Here is a 13666-nt window from a genome sequence, read left to right as displayed (position 1 = left end):
AACACGTTCAACGTTCACCTTTGAAGGGTTTTGTGAAAATAGCTCATGCTAGCAAACGCTTTGCACCTCGTTATGCTCCTGAAGTAATTTGTGAAATGCAATTAAATAACATTACATTGTAAGAAACTGAGACTTGGAAGCTAACGTTAACTTGAGGCAGCAAACGCTGACTGCAAACCCGGCCGCTTCATCTGCTCAGTGACGTCACTGAGCTCACTGCTCAGTGACGTGTTGGTGGTGGCTCACACCGTCGCTAACGTATTCCGTCACACACTTTATCTCTCTTTTCTTTTCTCTTCCATTCACTGAAATTGATGAGAAATGATTTGTGTTGTGCACAATCCACAATCTGTTTTGTTGTTTTCTTCTCCTCTGACTCCCCGTGTGAATTTTCTCACGGCGCCTCAGAGTCTCAACCGAGTTTGAGAGAAACGGGAGACTTGAGGGCTCAAGGTGAGCTTATACCTGCTGCCCCCCAACACACACACACACACACACACACACACACAGCTTCCCATGTAGCGTCAGGCCCGCGCTGCTTTGCCCTGAGTGTGTAGGAGTTGCAGCAGTGTGTTGTTGCAGCTTTGTTGCTGCGGTTGCATGGCTGTGTGACGTGCCGCTCTGCTAACGCTGCATGCTAGCTGAAGATTCAAAGTCTGCTTTAATTCTGCTGAAATGTCTCCGGTTTCTGTTGAGATTCTCCAAAAATATTCCTTTACATGATCTATGAAAAACCCAGAAAGCGGTGGAGGTTTTTAGTAAAAACTATTTTAAAATGTCACATTTTGGTAATTTAAAAGAAAAATGGATATGAAAAGTAGAAATGTTTTTTTTGTTTTTTTGCTTGTTTCTTCTCTGGTTTGTAAAGCCAGAGAAGAAGAAACAACCAGAATTTCTTTGTGTTATTTACTAAATAAATAGATTTAAATGTTAAGCCAATAATTACTGGGGTTTCAAATCAAAATGACACAAAAGACAAACAAAATAGATTTATTTCAAATAAAACTCATATACATTAGAATACTGAAGTTACAAAAAGATTTTATACTGTTATGTAAAATACATGTTTTGAAGGAATCCCTTTGATCTTATAAATTAGTAAGAAGACGTGGAGCTTCTGCTACATGAGGAAACATGGAAAGAGCTAATCAGAAATAAAAATAGATTTAAAAAGTTTGACTGCTTTAAAGTCAGTCAATATTTTTTTTATTGATTGAGGAATGTTATAAATAGTTTAGTTACTTTGAAATTCTTACATTTTCTTTTGAGATGCTGTTGTCATTTCCTATCAGAAATAAGTTTTTAATCTCCAATTGTCAGGTATGAAGATGTTTATGTTAGTGATGGGTAAATGAGGCGTCATGTATCGTTTTGACCCAAAGCAAAACTGTATTGATACCGCGTCAATACTGTGTCACTGAATACTGACACCTGCTGGACATTAAAAATCCCTACAGGCAACGCAGTTCACAGACTGATTTGATGGCCTAGTCTATACAATAAGATTTAAGTCATTTAATTTCATCGTATATTATATATTGTATGATGTCATATCTTCAGTTAAAATCAAAATATATTTGATATTCTAAGATACAGTCAATAAGTAATGTGAACATGAACCAAGTGATGAAAATGAAAGCGATCGTGTTTGGAATGAGGATGCTTGTGGACTGGGGTTTTTTGTTGTTGTTTTTTCCCACAAATTTTCATAAAAAAAAAAAAAAGTTTTTCTAAAATTTTTAAATTTAGTCTGTTCCGTTTTTTTGACACAACTTCTCCTGCTGTAGAAAAAATGAAGTAAACAATACATTTATATGAAATAATTGATAAAAAGCAGCTGAGTAATTTGTAGACTGGCTGTATACCTGAGTTTATCCAGGTGTATCTGTGACTTCATTCTGATGCCCTATGCCTCAGCATTGAGGAGGTGAATTTATTTAAATAAAACAGATTTTAGTGACACTGTATATTGTTCACATAACTTACATTTTTTCTTTTAGATTTTGTACGCAGATCTTTATGGATGTGTTTTGCTGGAAATGTCTTTTTTTCTATTTATTTATAGCGGGATTGTCTTTATTTCCCTTTTTTCTGCCTAAAGATTTTTATTTATGGAGGGTAATTTAAGAATGAAATTATGAAATGTATAATTTCAAAGGAGAAACATATGCAAAACCTCTTTTATTTTGTTTTTTTCTCTCTCCGAAGAGTTTTTGCGGCGCTAATGGCTCGTATTTTTTTGACAGTAGGCAGACAGGAAGGAGGGTGGAAGACATGCGACAAAGGTCGTCCAGTTTTCAGGAAGAAGACTCACTTTGCTTGGCTGGATGGTAAGGACCTTTGACTTTTTTCACCTAAAACATGTGAAATTAGATTTCAACTACATGAAATCGATTTTTCATTAACAGGTGAGATCAACTGGGGAAAGTTTTCAAAAACATTCAAGGCAGAAAACCGGATTCCTTTTGCGGTTGTCACGTGTTCTTCCTGCAACCGGTAATATAAAGACTGTGGGCTTCACCGGCGATGGAAGACGAGGAGAGTACCCTGGTTACTACTGTGATGGCCGACCTGGACACTGCACTGACTGTCAATACTGAATGCAAGGAGAATATTAGTTGCTTTCCACAGTCTTTCACACATTTCAGTTGTCACACATTGTTCGTTTTTTTTTTTTTGTGACATGCCATTTTAAATCATTTCTGCTAAATAATATTTGCCTTTTGACTTGTGCAGTCATCCTTTTTAATAATGTGTTCTTTCAATATTATTTACATTTTTGAATGTTCCTTTTGTTGTAGCTCAGTTGATTTACATTATTTAGTTTTCATAGAAATGGTGCCGTTTCCACACAAAGTTACATTGTGGCTGTAATTTGTTGGAGAGAGTAGAACCAATAAAGTAGTTGTAAATATATTGTAACAGCGTTGTTTAACAATAGGATAACCTTGTTTTAAAAATTTTAAATGCAAGCAAAGCTAATAACTTGCAATATTTTATATGTGTAAATACAATGTTTCCTACACTTTTAGAACAATGACTGGAATCAATACAAAGTTTCTTTACAAACCTGACATACAGCCAAGTTGTTTATGTTTTGACAGAATCAACTGTTGGGTTTTTTTTGTAATAAAGTAAGCACATACAGAAACATATTGTTCAGTTACAAAGTCATAATACAAACATAAGACTAAAGGTATCCTGAGCCGGACTTTATGAAGAGAGATGAGCCCGGCGCCGTTAGGCTGGGATGGAGACACATGATCAGGTGATTGGCTGAGCAGGTGAGATGAAGACATTTATAGTTAGAATTTACACATTGGTTTAATTTATGTAACCAGTGACTTTATTCAAAAAGGTTTTCATATAGAAAAAAGATCATTCTCTCTGGCAGTTACCAGCGCAGCGTCTACTGCCGGGGTCCGAGCGCCAAAGATTATTTCTTGTCAAATAAACTTTCTAAAACCTACTTTCTCTCTGTGTGAGTCTTTCCAGGTTGAAGCTACATTTAAAGTTTTAAATTAATCCCTTTGGGTTTTGCAACAATTGGATATTTAAGGTCTTTATTTTATGAATCGATTGCAATTGGTAGAATTGATATGGAATTTCTAAATGGAATAGTGGGACACCAATCAGTTTACTGGTTGAACTGGAGTCCTTATAGCAAAAGTTTCCAATGAGACATTATGGTAAACAATGATAATAGCTGAGCCAGGTCACCTGCAACCAAAAATATTCTAGTTTTCGGAATGGCACTTGTTAGAAGTTCAGAAGTCCTTTGGTTTGTTTGTAAATTATATTCATAATGTGAATAATAAGAAAAATATTTGGCAAATAAGCAACAAAAGTGCGCTGTGAATGGACGTACTAAGTTGGCCAAAATTGTTAACTAAATGTTTTACAGACCAAACCTCTTTTCCATCTAGTTCTCGTTTAATAAGCCAGAGGCTATTATAGTTTAGATTGTAACTTATTTATTTTAAGAGGACCATTCACAACATCAAAATATATTATTTGAACTTCATTTGTTTATATCTGTTTTCTTAATCTGCGATGGACAGGCGATCTGTCCAGGGTCAGCAGCCCTCATGACCCAACTATAGGGATAATTCATGATAATTAATGGATGGATAAATGTGCTCTTAATGTAATGTACATTTGTCTCCAAAATATTGATTTGATTCATGTTTTATTACTTTTGTTTGAGATAGATTGGGTGTAAGGATAGATAAATACATCTCCATAATGTTTCCTTATTGTTGCTTATTCTAGATTGTTTACTAATATAATTTTAAATAAAGATTTAATACAGATTTGAAAATAAAAAAGTGACTTACCACGTGACAGACATACCACGTGACATATCACGTTTTGTAGCCATTTCTTTACTATTTAATTTGTATTTTTAATGTTGAAAGTCTTCTTGGGTGTTTTAAAAGGCGTTGGCAAATAAAATACGTTATTATTAGTATAATTATTATAACAAGGTCGGTACAGGAAATAGTGTCACTAGCGCCCCCTTCATTTCCGGAATGAAATAGTCACCTTTCCATATAAGGTGTGAGACTGACAGTGGTCCGTCCCCGCCCCTTTCTGTTTGCTGCAGCGAGGTGTACTTGGGTGTACTTGCCCTCACCTGGTAGACATCATGTTTTCCTTCCGGTTCACACCTCGCTGTTTGCTGGCGCTGCACGCCAGCCGCGTACTAATGCGCTCTTGAATGATGCGCTTAACGACGCACTAATCGCTGATCGATCCTTCTTGTGGTAAGAAGTAGTGATGGTGAGATGAAGCCTCATGAGGCATTGAACCACTTGAGCCAACTGGTTCGAGAAAGGGTTCATTTCTTGAGGCTTCATGTGCACACGAAACCACCTACTGGCCAGGTGTATAATCACAGCCAGCTGTATCTTAACACGTGTGATGCATTGAATTTTTGTCTATTATGGCTCTTGGGAATGACTTCACAAAAGGTGTAGGACGAAATCATTTGTCTACATAAATTATGTATACACATATGTGTATAATAAAATATTATTTGAATGTATCCTCTGTGTGTAATTATTCCCAAAATAGTAGTGTCATGTGATATGGCATGTTGTGTAATAAAGTTTTTCTGTGACTCTAGAAAAATGGCATGGGCTTAATCAGGCAGAGGACAGTGAAAGTGCTTGTGGAACTAGGGAGGGGGTAGTGAATAGGCTAATGCTTGTGTAACTTGGATGATTTCATGCATTTTTATTAAGAAACAACAATTTCTCCACAGTTTTTGGTTTCAAACGATTTCTCTTTTTTGACACTACATGGATGAGGTGTTATTATTGTACCCCAACTCCTTGGAGCACAATAAACACCTCACCTTTACAGAAAATAAGAAACAGTGAAAAATACAGTTCCTCATAAGCAAACCTAATGCATCTGCAAATGTTCAGTTCACCTTACCTTGTTAGGGCTTATCAAATCAAAATGTTCCCACATAGGGGAAATCCTCCTCTCTCTCTCTCTCTCTCTCTCTCTCTCTCTCCAAACACCGAACTAACTGTCTCAAACTAAATAACCACTATCCAAACTCTACTATCCAAACTATCAAAACTCTATCCACTCTCCTACAACAACCCACATTTTGAATGCAGCCTGTGGGGTTTCTAAAGCTGTCAAACCCCGCGCCAACATCTGAGCCACTTCCCGAAGCAGTCACGTGGTACAGCCAGGCAGCGAGGCTTCGGACGTCATCGTTTTCGGCTCCTCCCCTAAATGAAGCAAGCCTCGATACGCGCTTTACGGAAACGCCCCCTCCATTACTCGACACACGCCTCGAAGCCTCGGCACATCACGTAACATCACTAGTAAGAAGCTTCTCTTAGACCCTTAATGTCTGTTAGCCTAGCCTTAGCTAAAAAAAAAAGTTGGTTTCACAATGGAAAAAAAAACGATTCATCAAATTGTGCATATTTTTCAAATCAAGCAAAAAGAACTGAATAACTTTTGATTCGTTGTTATTAATTTTGCCGTAGAAAAACCCCCAACAAAGCTCCTATTTGCTGTTTGTCCATGGACAAACTCCTCAACAGTCACCTGGCAAAAAAGTGGGAAGGAGGCTCTGTGGGAGGAGAGCAAAGCGCTTACTGGCGAGTCAAAGCATCTGAATTTATTAGGTCTCTATATGGCGATTAACATAAATCATTAAAAAAAAAATTATTTTCCATTCATCCATTTCTATCTAAGGGGAACACACTCACACCTAGGGAGAATTTGGAGTGACCAATGAACTCTTACCTTGTTGTCATGTTTTTGGAATGTGGGAGGAAACCGGAGTACCCGGAGGAAACCCACGCATGCACAGGGAGAACATGCAAACTCCTACAGTAGTTCTGGGAAGCGAACCCACAACCTTCCGACTGCAAGGCAACAACCTTACGGACTGAGCCACTGTGCAGCCCGCTATAGAATGGCGCTACTATTAATATATCTCTTAGCAATTTGACGTCACCGCCGTTCTCGACTGACTACATCCGGGGTCTTTCGTCGCCGGGTGATCATCATCCGGGCCTTTTCACGTCACTTCCGTTGAAAACAACACCACGTGCGTTGCCCATGAACGCAGTAGCTGTCACTTCCAGCGGGATTAAAAGCAGCATTTATTTGACGTATAAATGCAGACTGGTTGAAGCTAGTTTGAACCAAAACAGTCAAGCTTCGGAGAAGGTAGGGGCTGAGTTTGTAGCGGCTATTTTGCTGGCCAAACGGAACCACCGGTCAAGGAAACCGGTGTCGCTTGAATTAGCTCATGTCCTCAAATCTCCAAACACGTTCAACGTTCACCTTTGAAGGGTTTTGTGAAAATAGCTCATGCTAGCAAACGCTTTGCACCTCGTTATGCTCCTGAAGTAATTTGTGAAATGCAATTAAATAACATTACATTGTAAGAAACTGAGACTTGGAAGCTAACGTTAACTTGAGGCAGCAAACGCTGACTGCAAACCCGGCCGCTTCATCTGCTCAGTGACGTCACTGAGCTCACTGCTCAGTGACGTGTTGGTGGTGGCTCACACCGTCGCTAACGTATTCCGTCACACACTTTATCTCTCTTTTCTTTTCTCTTCCATTCACTGAAATTGATGAGAAATGATTTGTGTTGTGCACAATCCACAATCTGTTTTGTTGTTTTCTTCTCCTCTGACTCCCCGTGTGAATTTTCTCACGGCGCCTCAGAGTCTCAACCGAGTTTGAGAGAAACGGGAGACTTGAGGGCTCAAGGTGAGCTTATACCTGCTGCCCCCCAACACACACACACACACACACACACACACACAGCTTCCCATGTAGCGTCAGGCCCGCGCTGCTTTGCCCTGAGTGTGTAGGAGTTGCAGCAGTGTGTTGTTGCAGCTTTGTTGCTGCGGTTGCATGGCTGTGTGACGTGCCGCTCTGCTAACGCTGCATGCTAGCTGAAGATTCAAAGTCTGCTTTAATTCTGCTGAAATGTCTCCGGTTTCTGTTGAGATTCTCCAAAAATATTCCTTTACATGATCTATGAAAAACCCAGAAAGCGGTGGAGGTTTTTAGTAAAAACTATTTTAAAATGTCACATTTTGGTAATTTAAAAGAAAAATGGATATGAAAAGTAGAAATGTTTTTTTTGTTTTTTTGCTTGTTTCTTCTCTGGTTTGTAAAGCCAGAGAAGAAGAAACAACCAGAATTTCTTTGTGTTATTTACTAAATAAATAGATTTAAATGTTAAGCCAATAATTACTGGGGTTTCAAAATGACACAAAAGACAAACAAAATAGATTTATTTCAAATAAAACTAATATACATTAGAATACTGACGTTACAAAAAGATTTTATACTGTTATGTAAAATACATGTTTTGAAGGAATCCCTTTGATCTTATAAATTAGTAAGAAGACGTGGAGCTTCTGCTACATGAGGAAACATGGAAAGAGCTAATCAGAAATAAAAATAGATTTAAAAAAGTTTGACTGCTTTAAAGTCAGTCAATATTTTTTTATTGATTATTGAGGAATGTTATAAATAGTTTAGTTACTTTGAAATTGTCATTTCCTATCAGAAATAAGTTTTTAATCTCCAATTGTCAGGTATGAAGATGTTTATGTTGGTGATGGGTAAATGAGGCGTCATGTATCGTTTTGACCCAAAGCAAAACTGTATTGATACCGCGTCAATACTGTGTCACTGAATACTGACACCTGCTGGACATTAAAAATCCCTACAGGCAACGCAGTTCACAGACTGATTTGATGGCCTAGTCTATACAATAAGATTTAAGTCATTTAATTTCATCGTATATTATATATTGTATAATGTCATATCTTCAGTTAAAATCAAAATATATTTGATATTCTTCGATACAGTCAATAAGTAATGTGAACATGAACCAAGTGATGAAAATGAAAGCGATCGTGTTTGGAATGAGGATGCTTGTGGACTGGGGTTTTTTGTTGTTGTTTTTTCCCACAAATTTTCATTAAAAAAAAAAAAAAGTTTTTCTAAAATTTTTAAATTTAGTCTTCCGTTTTTTTGACACAACTTCTCCTGCTGTAGAAAAAATGAAGTAAACAATACATTTATATGAAATAATTGATAAAAAGCAGCTGAGTAATTTGTAGACTGGCTGTATACCTGAGTTTATCCAGGTGTATCTGTGACTTCATTCTGATGCCCTATGCCTCAGCATTGAGGAGGTGAATTTATTTAAATAAAACAGATTTTAGTGACACTGTATATTGTTCACATAACTTACATTTTTTCTTTTAGATTTTGTACGCAGATCTTTATGGATGTGTTTTGCTGGAAATGTCTTTTTTTCTATTTATTTATAGCGGGATTGTCTTTATTTCCCTTTTTTCTGCCTAAAGATTTTTATTTATGGAGGGTAATTTAAGAATGAAATTATGAAATGTATAATTTCAAAGGAGAAACATATGCAAAACCTCTTTTATTTTGTTTTTTTCTCTCTCCGAAGAGTTTTTGCGGCGCTAATGGCTCGTATTTTTTTGACAGTAGGCAGACAGGAAGGAGGGTGGAAGACATGCGACAAAGGTCGTCCAGTTTTCAGGAAGAAGACTCACTTTGCTTGGCTGGATGGTAAGGACCTTTGACTTTTTTCACCTAAAACATGTGAAATTAGATTTCAACTACATGAAATCGATTTTTCATTAACAGGTGAGATCAACTGGGGAAAGTTTTCAAAAACATTCAAGGCAGAAAACCGGATTCCTTTTGCGGTTGTCACGTGTTCTTCCTGCAACCGGTAATATAAAGACTGTGGGCTTCACCGGCGATGGAAGACGAGGAGAGTACCCTGGTTACTACTGTGATGGCCGACCTGGACACTGCACTGACTGTCAATACTGAATGCAAGGAGAATATTAGTTGCTTTCCACAGTCTTTCACACATTTCAGTTGTCACACATTGTTAGTTTTTTTTTTTTTGTGACATGCCATTTTAAATCATTTCTGCTAAATAATATTTGCCTTTTGACTTGTGCAGTCATCCTTTTTAATAATGTGTTCTTTCAATATTATTTACATTTTTGAATGTTCCTTTTGTTGTAGCTCAGTTGATTTACATTATTTAGTTTTCATAGAAATGGTGCCGTTTCCACACAAAGTTACATTGTGGCTGTAATTTGTTGGAGAGAGTAGAACCAATAAAGTAGTTGTAAATATATTGTAACAGCGTTGTTTAACAATAGGATAACCTTGTTTTAAAAATTTTAAATGCAAGCAAAGCTAATAACTTGCAATATTTTATATGTGTAAATACAATGTTTCCTACACTTTTAGAACAATGACTGGAATCAATACAAAGTTTCTTTACAAACCTGACATACAGCCAAGTTGTTTATGTTTTGACAGAATCAACTGTTGGGTTTTTTTGTAATAAAGTAAGCACATACAGAAACATATTGTTCAGTTACAAAGTCATAATACAAACATAAGACTAAAGGTATCCTGAGCCGGACTTTATGAAGAGATGAGCCCGGCGCCGTTAGGCTGGGATGGAGACACATGATCAGGTGATTGGCTGAGCAGGTGAGATGAAGACATTTATAGTTAGAATTTACACATTGGTTTAATTTATGTAACCAGTGACTTTATTCAAAAAGGTTTTCATATAGAAAAAAGATCATTCTCTCTGGCAGTTACCAGCGCAGCGTCTACTGCCGGGGTCCGAGCGCCAAAGTTTATTTCTTGTCAAATAAACTTTCTAAAACCTACTTTCTCTCTGTGTGAGTCTTTCCAGGTTGAAGCTACATTTAAAGTTTTAAATTAATCCCTTTGGGTTTTGCAACAATTGGATATTTAAGGTCTTTATTTTATGAATCGATTGCAATTGGTAGAATTGATATGGAATTTCTAAATGGAATAGTGGGACACCAATCAGTTTACTGGTTGAACTGGAGTCCTTATAGCAAAAGTTTCCAATGAGACATTATGGTAAACAATGATAATAGCTGAGCCAGGTCACCTGCAACCAAAAATATTCTAGTTTTCGGAATGGCACTTGTTAGAAGTTCAGAAGTCCTTTGGTTTGTTTGTAAATTATATTCATAATGTGAATAATAAGAAAAATATTTGGCAAATAAGCAACAAAAGTGCGCTGTGAATGGACGTACTAAGTTGGCCAAAATTGTTAACTAAATGTTTTACAGACCAAACCTCTTTTCCATCTAGTTCTCGTTTAATAAGCCAGAGGCTATTATAGTTTAGATTGTAACTTATTTATTTTAAGAGGACCATTCACAACATCAAAATATATTATTTGAACTTCATTTGTTTATATCTGTTTTCTTAATCTGCGATGGACAGGCGATCTGTCCAGGGTCAGCAGCCCTCATGACCCAACTATAGGGATAATTCATGATAATTAATGGATGGATAAATGTGCTCTTAATGTAATGTACATTTGTCTCCAAAATATTGATTTGATTCATGTTTTATTACTTTTGTTTGAGATAGATTGGGTGTAAGGATAGATAAATACATCTCCATAATGTTTCCTTATTGTTGCTTATTCTAGATTGTTTACTAATATAATTTTAAATAAAGATTTAATACAGATTTGAAAATAAAAAAGTGACTTACCACGTGACAGACATACCACGTGACATATCACGTTTTGTAGCCATTTCTTTACTATTTAATTTGTATTTTTAATGTTGAAAGTCTTCTTGGGTGTTTTAAAAGGCGTTGGCAAATAAAATACGTTATTATTAGTATAATTATTATAACAAGGTCGGTACAGGAAATAGTGTCACTAGCGCCCCCTTCATTTCCGGAATGAAATAGTCACCTTTCCATATAAGGTGTGAGACTGACAGTGGTCCGTCCCCGCCCCTTTCTGTTTGCTGCAGCGAGGTGTACTTGGGTGTACTTGCCCTCACCTGGTAGACATCATGTTTTCCTTCCGGTTCACACCTCGCTGTTTGCTGGCGCTGCACGCCAGCCGCGTACTAATGCGCTCTTGAATGATGCGCTTAACGACGCACTAATCGCTGATCGATCCTTCTTGTGGTAAGAAGCTTCTCTTAGACCCTTAATGTCTGTTAGCCTAGCCTTAGCTAAAAAAAAAGTTGGTTTCACAATGGAAAAAAAAACGATTCATCAAATTGTGCATATTTTTCAAATCAAGCAAAAAGAACTGAATAACTTTTGATTCGTTGTTATTAATTTTGCCGTAGAAAAACCCCCAACAAAGCTCCTATTTGCTGTTTGTCCATGGACAAACTCCTCAACAGTCACCTGGCAAAAAAGTGGGAAGGAGGCTCTGTGGGAGGAGAGCAAAGCGCTTACTGGCGAGTCAAAGCATCTGAATTTATTAGGTCTCTATATGGCGATTAACATAAATCATTAAAAAAAATTTATTTTCCATTCATCCATTTCTATCTAAGGGGAACACACTCACACCTAGGGAGAATTTGGAGTGACCAATGAACTCTTACCTTGTTGTCATGTTTTTGGAATGTGGGAGGAAACCGGAGTACCCGGAGGAAACCCACGCATGCACAGGGAGAACATGCAAACTCCTACAGTAGTTCTGGGAAGCGAACCCACAACCTTCCGACTGCAAGGCAACAACCTTACGGACTGAGCCACTGTGCAGCCCGCTATAGAATGGCGCTACTATTAATATATCTCTTAGCAATTTGACGTCACCGCCGTTCTCGACTGACTACATCCGGGGTCTTTCGTCGCCGGGTGATCATCATCCGGGCCTTTTCACGTCACTTCCGTTGAAAACAACACCACGTGCGTTGCCCATGAACGCAGTAGCTGTCACTTCCAGCGGGATTAAAAGCAGCATTTATTTGACGTATAAATGCAGACTGGTTGAAGCTAGTTTGAACCAAAACAGTCAAGCTTCGGAGAAGGTAGGGGCTGAGTTTGTAGCGGCTATTTTGCTGGCCAAACGGAACCACCGGTCAAGGAAACCGGTGTCGCTTGAATTAGCTCATGTCCTCAAATCTCCAAACACGTTCAACGTTCACCTTTGAAGGGTTTTGTGAAAATAGCTCATGCTAGCAAACGCTTTGCACCTCGTTATGCTCCTGAAGTAATTTGTGAAATGCAATTAAATAACATTACATTGTAAGAAACTGAGACTTGGAAGCTAACGTTAACTTGAGGCAGCAAACGCTGACTGCAAACCCGGCCGCTTCATCTGCTCAGTGACGTCACTGAGCTCACTGCTCAGTGACGTGTTGGTGGTGGCTCACACCGTCGCTAACGTATTCCGTCACACACTTTATCTCTCTTTTCTTTTCTCTTCCATTCACTGAAATTGATGAGAAATGATTTGTGTTGTGCACAATCCACAATCTGTTTTGTTGTTTTCTTCTCCTCTGACTCCCCGTGTGAATTTTCTCACGGCGCCTCAGAGTCTCAACCGAGTTTGAGAGAAACGGGAGACTTGAGGGCTCAAGGTGAGCTTATACCTGCTGCCCCCCAACACACACACACACACACACACACACACAGCTTCCCATGTAGCGTCAGGCCCGCGCTGCTTTGCCCTGAGTGTGTAGGAGTTGCAGCAGTGTGTTGTTGCAGCTTTGTTGCTGCGGTTGCATGGCTGTGTGACGTGCCGCTCTGCTAACGCTGCATGCTAGCTGAAGATTCAAAGTCTGCTTTAATTCTGCTGAAATGTCTCCGGTTTCTGTTGAGATTCTCCAAAAATATTCCTTTACATGATCTATGAAAAACCCAGAAAGCGGTGGAGGTTTTTAGTAAAAACTATTTTAAAATGTCACATTTTGGTAATTTAAAAGAAAAATGGATATGAAAAGTAGAAATGTTTTTTTTGTTTTTTTGCTTGTTTCTTCTCTGGTTTGTAAAGCCAGAGAAGAAGAAACAACCAGAATTTCTTTGTGTTATTTACTAAATAAATAGATTTAAATGTTAAGCCAATAATTACTGGGGTTTCAAAATGACACAAAAGACAAACAAAATAGATTTATTTCAAATAAAACTAATATACATTAGAATACTGACGTTACAAAAAGATTTTATACTGTTATGTAAAATACATGTTTTGAAGGAATCCCTTTGATCTTATAAATTAGTAAGAAGACGTGGAGCTTCTGCTACATGAGGAAACATGGAAAGAGCTAATCAGAAATAAAAATAGATTTAAAAAAGTTTG

The 13666-nt window shown here is 37.7% G+C and overlaps 1 long non-coding RNA gene across 1 annotated transcript; it reads left to right on the top strand.

Annotated features, from left to right (window-relative positions):
• Positions 1-6515: 6515 nt before the first annotated feature.
• Positions 6516-13125, top strand: LOC116708525 (uncharacterized). Its single transcript, XR_004336697.1, has 2 exons — positions 6516-7257; positions 12903-13125. It is a non-coding gene; the product is annotated as an uncharacterized LOC116708525 (long non-coding RNA).
• Positions 13126-13666: the final 541 nt, after the last annotated feature.

Source organism: Xiphophorus hellerii, chromosome 19 (genome assembly GCF_003331165.1).
Source record: "Xiphophorus hellerii strain 12219 chromosome 19, Xiphophorus_hellerii-4.1, whole genome shotgun sequence".
Classification (NCBI taxonomy): domain Eukaryota; kingdom Metazoa; phylum Chordata; class Actinopteri; order Cyprinodontiformes; family Poeciliidae; genus Xiphophorus; species Xiphophorus hellerii.
This window is presented reverse-complemented; position numbering and strand designations above follow the sequence as displayed.